The sequence below is a fragment of the Tasmannia lanceolata genome, unplaced genomic scaffold (genome assembly GCF_043159265.1).
Source record: "Tasmannia lanceolata isolate RefF3 unplaced genomic scaffold, GAP_Taslan_0.1 ptg000780l, whole genome shotgun sequence".
Lineage (NCBI taxonomy): Eukaryota > Viridiplantae > Streptophyta > Magnoliopsida > Canellales > Winteraceae > Tasmannia > Tasmannia lanceolata.
Genome location: NW_027519447.1, coordinates 1,722 through 9,893, shown reverse-complemented (window position 1 = coordinate 9,893; position 8,172 = coordinate 1,722). Strand labels below are relative to the sequence as shown.

Sequence of the window (8,172 nt, the reverse complement as noted above, 5' to 3'; positions counted from 1 at the left end):
TTTTTATGCATATGGAACTCAACTCAATTCTTTCATATTAGTAAGAAGTCCAATAAGTATGTATTCATCACACATATCAGAACATTTCGGAATACAGTACAGAATTCATCTTTTTAGGCCCAATATTTTGAATTGATACGTTAGATACAGATGGATCATCTCTCATAAATTATCTCCCTTTTGTCATTTGTCAATCGATCTTTCTTTTTATCTTATCCTCTCTTTTGCTCCTTGATGGCCAAACGATTGGATCTTTCATAACCATCCAATTTCTCTCTCCTTTTGCCACTCCTTTCGGATTTCATCATCAATATTCTTCAAAAATATCCCTTCAATTATTCCTGGGCTGTGGGTAGCCAGCCAAACATTTCGAAATAATTGATTGATCGAGGGGGAGTTTTTTTGTCTCAAAATCCGAATAATATTCATTACTTCAAGTGGTTGCATTCATCGAAAGGAACAAATGAAGATGCAATTGGTTCGAATTTGACCATGGGATATCTGGAAACAATATTTGATTATTTCTTTCATTTGAAATGGGCCCTTATTTTTTCATTTCATTTTTATTTGATTCTATTTCTATATTCTTTCCAGATCCAAGGACTAAACAATGAAAAAAAAAAAGTGCCAAAAAAGAAAAAAGCATTGACTCCCCTCCCATATCTTGCATCTATAGTCTTTTTGCCCTGGTGGATCTCTCTCTCATTTAATAAAAGTCTGGAACCTTGGGTTACTCATTGGTGGAATACCAGGCAATCCGAAACTTTTTTGAATGATATTCAAGAAAATAACGTTCTAGAAAGATTCATAGAATTAGAAGAACTATTCCTGTTGGACGAAATGATAAAGGACTACCAGGAGACACAGATACAAAAGTTTCGTATAGGAATCCACAAAGAAACGATACAATTGATCAAAATGCACAATGAAGATCATATCCATATCATTTTGGATTTCTCGGCAAATATAATCTGTTTCGCTATTCTAAGCGGTTATTCTATTCTGGGTAATGAAGAACTTCTCATTTTGAATTCTTGGGTTCAGGAATTCCTCTATAACTTAAGTGACACAATAAAAGCTTTTTCTATTCTTTTATTAACTGATTTATGTATCGGATTCCACTCGCCTTATGGTTGGGAACTAATGATTGGCTCGATCTACAAAGATTTTGGATTTTCCCATAACGATCAAATTATATCTGGTCTTGTTTCTACCTTTCCAGTCATTCTAGATACAATTTTGAAATATTGGATCTTCCATTATTTAAATCGTGTATCTCCTTCACTTGTAGTCATTTATCATTCAATGAATGAATGAAGAACTCATTTGATCCGCTGATATCAATCAAATAATCCCACTCTTTATACTTTTACCCGTCCAGGGAATTCGATTCCTCCTATATTCCAGTACAATTATTCCAGTACAATATCAGAATCGTGGATAGGGAACTATACTATACTAACTATATTAGCTACCTACCTAATTTATTGTAGAAATTTCCGGGATCAATGATTGGACCATGCAAAATAGAAATACCTTTTCTTGGGTAAAGGAACAAATGACTCGATTCATTTCCGTATCGATCATGATATATGTAATAACTAGGACATCTATTTCAAATGCATATCCTATTTTTGCGCAGCAGGGTTATGAAAATCCACGAGAAGCAACTGGGCGTATTGTATGTGCCAATTGCCATTTAGCTAATAAACCCGTGGATATTGAGGTTCCACAAGCTGTGCTTCCTGATACTGTATTTGAAGCAGTTGTTAGAATCCCTTATGATATGCAACTGAAACAAGTTCTTGCTAATGGTAAAAAGGGGTCTTTGAATGTGGGGGCTGTTCTTATTTTACCCGATGGATTCGAATTAGCTCCCCCCGATCGTATTTCTCCCGAGATGAAAGAAAAGATAGGCACTCTGTCTTTTCAGAGTTATCGCCCCACTAAAAAAAATATTCTTGTGATAGGTCCTGTTCCTGGTCAGAAATATAGTGAAATCGTCTTTCCCATTCTTTCTCCGGACCCTGCTACTAAGAAAGACGTTAACTTCTTAAAATATCCTATATACGTAGGTGGGAACAGGGGAAGGGGCCAGATTTATCCCGATGGGGGTAAGAGTAACAATACAGTCTATAATGCTACAGGAGCGGGTATAGTAAGCAGAATAGTACGTAAAGAAAAAGGGGGGTATGAAATAACCATAGCTGATGCATCGGATGGACACCAAGTAATTGATATTATACCTCCAGGACCGGAACTTCTTGTTTCAGAGGGTGAATCTATCAAGCTTGATCAACCATTAACGAGTAATCCTAATGTGGGTGGATTTGGTCAGGGAGATGCAGAAATAGTACTTCAAGATCCATTACGTGTCCAAGGGTTGTTGTTCTTTTTGGTATCTGTTATTCTGGCACAAATCTTTTTGGTTCTTAAAAAGAAACAGTTTGAGAAGGTTCAATTGTCCGAAATGAATTTCTAGATACATGGATCCATCAAATTGGTAAAAAGAGACGAACTATTGTTGATCGATGCAATTATGTATGATCAAAAAAATAATGAAAAGCTTTTTTCTTTATACTGTTTTTCGGCGAGATGTCAGGAATTGTTTGTGCCCCGTTCCTAGTAATAATATGTATATTCTGAAGAAGGCTACTTGACATTTTTTTTTTTTTCAAAAAAAAAATTGGAGTGGTGTGACTATGCCAGGCCTCTTAATCCCAGATTATAAATGCCATGTAATGCATCAATAGTTTTTGATTCTATTGTACCTAATAGAATCGAATTCTATTAGATAATAGGCAAGGAAGAAAATAAATGGCAAGGAATAAATGAAAGTAACAAATGATTCTAGGAGGGATTGCTCGTCTTACTAATCTTCCACACAAGAAAAGGAATTTTTCACCCTTTTCCTGTGTGGAAATAATAATGATTCTTGATCCTGTTCGTTAAAGATTACGATTTTCTTTTCCAGGACTATTATAACCTCTTTCTTTAGATTCATAAGCAGTAGTGGACAAACAAAAAAAAAGGGGGGGGCGGGGGGAATCACTCATTGAGCAAATAGAACTTCTTCAATGAACTTATAAAAAAAAAAAAAGCAAATTTTCGCTGTGATGAGATAATCAATAAGGATTTGGATATGTGCAAAAATCCAAGATTTTCACTTTTTTTTTTTCACCACACTCGGGCATTAAATTAAGTGTCTTTTGCTTGAAATTTTATTTATGGAGTAAGGTTCATTTCCATACTAATTGGAATTGATTTGAAGAATGTCTCATCTGTAGAAATCCATATTGTGTCATCCATAAAATCGATTGATTCCTTCTTTCTTCTTGCTTCGGAAGAGTCCGTCCATACTATAGAGGAACAGATACTATGACAATCAAGGGATTAAATTCTTCAAAAACATCATTAGAAACAAAGGAATGGGGTGGTTTTAAACATCGGATCGAAGCAAAGGATCCGTTTTGTCATTTCTACGAATCAAATATTCTTCTTATGTTGACTGAATGAATTTCCAACCTTTATGTTATGAAATGGATCAAAGTCTCGCTGGAAGAGTAAGAACTCAACAGGACCTTACCCCTCTTTGTTTTGTCTGATTCGAGGGGTAAGGTCCTGTTGAGTTCTTACTTTTTCATGTCCACAATCCGGTTCTCATCCGATCACTATAGGGATGAGCCCAATCCGGAGTATGAACCGTAAAAGAAAATACCTATTGAACCAATCACAGGAATACCAGTTACAGTACCTATCAGCCAAAGAGGAATCCTTCCAGTAGTATCGGCCATTTACCCCGCTTCCCTCCACATTTCATCAAGTGGTCATGCTAGAGACATAAACAGTCATGGATAATTATGAGGATGATATCCTTCCGAATGGGATAAGAGAATTCCTACTATTCTCTTTCTTTCTCTCAATTGAAGAAATAATTGGAAAATAAAACAGCAAGTACAAAATGAGTAATAACCCCCAGTAGAGGCTGGTACGATTCAATTCAACATTTTGTTCGTTCGGGTTTGATTGTGTCGTAGCTCTATAATTCAGATTAGGTTTATCGTTGGATGAACTGCATTGCTGATATTGACCCCAAAAAAGAAACGGTAGGTACAGCCAGTCCGTGAACGGCCAACCAGCGCACTGTAAAAATTGGATAGGTTCGATCTATGGTCATTGAGGCCTCCTAAAAGGATCTACTAAATTCATCGAGTTGTTCCAAAGGGTCAAAACGGCCAGTTATTAATGGAATCCCCTGTCGGCTCTCTGTGAAATACTCGTTTGGCCGAGGGCTTCCAAACACATCATAAGCTAAACCCGTGCTGACGAATAACCAACCCGCAATGAATAGGGAAGGTATAGTAATACTATGAATAACCCAGTATCGAATACTGGTGATAATATCAGCAAAAGAACGTTCTCCCGTGCTTCCAGACATGCTGAGCTCCACATATTCTTGTACAGTCAAAGGGGGATCGATTCCTTGAAAGATGGGATCAGTAAATGGAAAACTACTGATATTTCATCTTTGTGAGATCGTCAATATTGTACCGAAGGTGTATTTAGAGTATACCGAATCAGTATAGCTATCCTTCCTCTGACACAGCAACGCAGTTTCAATCAGTATCGAAAAGAAATGGTACATAATTCCCCTTTTCCTTTCTTGTTACTTGTCTATGCGGAACCGCGTGTCATTCAATCAAAAATTGATCAAATTTCTGTAGTATAGGGTTTCAAGTATTGGCTTTGGACTAGAAACTGAAGTTCTTAGTAAAGTTTGAGTCAACGGGTTCTAGTTCTAATAATTAATGAACGAGATTATCATATTCCACACAATTCAATTAGATGCAAAATATAGAAATCCCCTCTCATGGTTGTAGAAAAGATATTTTTCTTTTTTTCTAATCCTTTCATTTCAAGTAATTGGTTGGTTCTACAGTAGTAGATAGTATTCGATGAAAGAAAGAGAAGAAACAATAAATAGTTTGAACAATCAATATTCGTGATGCAACCATTACTGGATTAGATCCAAAGGTTCCTTCTTGACCTAGCTACAAGGATGGAACTCCATGATATGGAAAGACAGACTGTGGAACCTAAAAGGATAATAGGAATTGATAAATTGAAAAAGAAAAGAAATAAATGGTCAAAATGGAAATTCTTTTGAAATCCAATTCTTTTATTCTATAGTTATTCAAAGATAATTTCATTTTTGAATGAAGTTACACGACACAGTTCTTCTGACTATTACTTTACTCACGAGTTGCTCAATGAATCTGTTGATTTGAAATCCCGACATTGGTAGATGTCACAGATGATAAATCAATCTTTTTTTTTTTTTCTACCTCTGCTACTCTATCTTTGTCAGTGCCGTCTATAATGACTGATGAATCAAGAACTTTCAATTGGAACTGATTCTGTCAATTGGTATTTTTTCTGATCATCACATCTCGCAAAAATTGAAACTTAGGTAAGTGCTTTATAAACATATGTAAAAAAAAAAGAACGTATCTCATTTAGCTCCTTCATGCCCACTATAACTAGTTATTTCGGTTTTCTACTAGCTGCTTCAACTATAACCCCAGCTCTATTGATTGGTCTGAGCAAGATACGACTTATTTGAAATTAATTGAATGAATAATTCATCAAAATAAATAGTTCTGTGAGATTTCAGGTATTCGATAGTTCCTTCCCGCGTTAATTACCAATTCTTGATCATTGAGATTCATGGGTGATTCGGAGTAATATTTAGGGATAGATATTACCTCTATTTTTACCCTTTCCAACAAATTGAAATGATTGAAGTTTTTCTATTTGGAATCGTCTTAGGTCTAATTCCTATTACTTTGGCCGGATTATTCGTAACTGCATATTTACAATACAGACGCGGAGATCAGTTGGACCTTTGATTGAGTAACATCTCTTTTTTGATTGACCTCCTTCTTAAGCTGCAGGAGGTCAAATTCAGGTTGCAGTTCAAGTTAGTAAAGTTATTTTATTGTGATTCAACATTACAAAAACAGAATCACGCTCTGTAGGATTTGAACCTACGACATCGGGTTTTGGAGACCCACGTTCTACCGAACTGAACTAAGAGCGCTTTCTTATGACAGGAGATACAACTGTAAAGAAAGGGATTCTTTTTGTACCCCCAATACACCTTGCATGCATGTAGTATCATAAAATGCAAAATTATGTCCAGTCCAGTCCAATTTGAATCGATCTCAACTGATCCCTCGTTACTGCCCATAGGAGAAGTAATAGGTAGGGATGACAGGATTTGAACCCGTGACATTTTGTACCCAAAACAAACGCGCTACCAAGCTGCGCTACATCCCTTTCAATTGTTGTACAGTTTCATTGTAGGGAATCCTTGTCTTGTTTTCCACATCGTTATTTCCTAATATCTAGAGACAATTTCTCTTGCCATTTCTTCTTTTTGATTTCATATAATCAAAGAATTATATACATATGAAACCTAACGTATAAAAAAATGAATATTTATCGGTAATGCTCAGTAAGAAAGGGTCATCTTTTTCTGTTTTAGGGACAAGTAGATCTAATCCACCGGATTATTGTACATATTCATTTTCATTTTAGTTCGGGATTAGGGATTTCGTGTACAAATACAAGTGATCTTTAGCTACAGATACATCTGATCATATATGTATTCCAATAAAGAAGGAGGATTTTCAATGCGAGATATAAAAACATATCTCTCCGTGGCACCTGTGCTAACTACGCTATGGTTCGGGTCTTTAGCAGGTCTATTGATAGAGATCAATCGTTTATTCCCAGATGCGTTGACATTCCCCTTTTTTTCATTCTAGTTATTGACATGGGAAGGGGTGAAGAAGATTAGAGATACAACAAATTCTCTGTGACTAATCCACCCTTTTGAATTTTTTTTTTAAGTTGTTTAGGAAGGAAAGAGAAAGAAAAGTGGATTAAACCTCAGCGAAACTCGGGCTCAGCATAGAATTAATAGAGGGAGAACAGAAATAGAAATGTGGGTCTAGGACAGGCTGTTCAAGAGCATACAAGATAGTAAATGAAATACTGACTGGGATTAGAAATAATGGATAGTTAGAAATAATTGTATTACTTATTATTACTCTATTGATTGCAGCGAAATCTTTCATAATTGGATTTCGAGTTATCAGTTAGCAACTTCTATTTATTTTTCCTTCTTTTCGTATTCTTCGATTCAGATCGAAAATAGAAGAGTGGAGGGAATCCAAAATCCAAAGGAGGTTCATGGCCAAGGGTAAAGATGTCAGAATAAGAGTTATTTTGGAATGTACCAGTTGTGTCCGAAATGATTTAAATAAGGAATCGCGGGGCATTTCCAGATATATTACTCAAAAGAATCGACACAATACGCCTAGTCGATTGGACTTGAGAAAATTCTGTCCTTATTGTTACAAGCATACGATTCATGGGGAGATAAAGAAATAGATCGAACAGAATAGAATGTCTGTTCCACCCTTCCAAGGAACAGGACAAAATTACATATAGATAGATATATAAAATATAAACAAATCAAGTACTATTACTATTTCGGTCGGATCCGAAACCGAAATGAATGAAGAAATAAGATTTTAGAGATAAGGAATAAATCATGGATAAATCCAAGCGACCCTTTCGTAAATCCAAGCGATCTTTTCGTAGGCGTTTGCCCCCAATTGGATCGGGGGATCGAATTGATTATAGAAATATGAGTTTAATTAGTCGATTTATTAGTGAACAAGGAAAAATATTATCTAGACGAGTGAATAGATTGACCTTGAAACAACAACGATTAATTACTATTGCTATAAAACAAGCTCGTATTTTATCTTCGTTACCTTTTCTTAATAATGAGAAACAATTTGAAAGAACCGAGTCGACCCCTAGAACTGCTGGTCCTAAAACCAGAAATAAATAGGCCTACTTCTCAATTGAATCAAAACTCTAATTGGAATTCAAACTCAGATTGAGGTTTTGTTCGAAAAAGCCGAGATACTTGATTGTCGCGTCGTAAGAAAAAAAAAAAAAGAATGAATGGGGAAGAAAAAATATTTTTTTTTATTGAAAAGTGTTCGTTCATTTCTAATATTTATCATATTCATTTCTACTCTACCTTCCCGGAGTTCATTCTCCGGGGAACTCCGTTTAAATCATTTCGGTGAA

At 35.6% G+C, this 8,172-nt stretch overlaps 2 non-coding genes across 2 annotated transcripts; both read right to left on the bottom strand.

Annotated features, from left to right (window-relative positions):
- Window positions 1-6,026: 6,026 nt before the first annotated feature.
- Window positions 6,027-6,100, bottom strand: TRNAW-CCA (transfer RNA tryptophan (anticodon CCA)). Its single transcript has one exon. It is a non-coding gene; the product is annotated as a tRNA-Trp (tRNA).
- A 165-nt stretch (window positions 6,101-6,265) lies between these two features.
- TRNAP-UGG (transfer RNA proline (anticodon UGG)) lies at window positions 6,266-6,339 on the bottom strand. Its single transcript has one exon. It is a non-coding gene; the product is annotated as a tRNA-Pro (tRNA).
- Window positions 6,340-8,172: the final 1,833 nt, after the last annotated feature.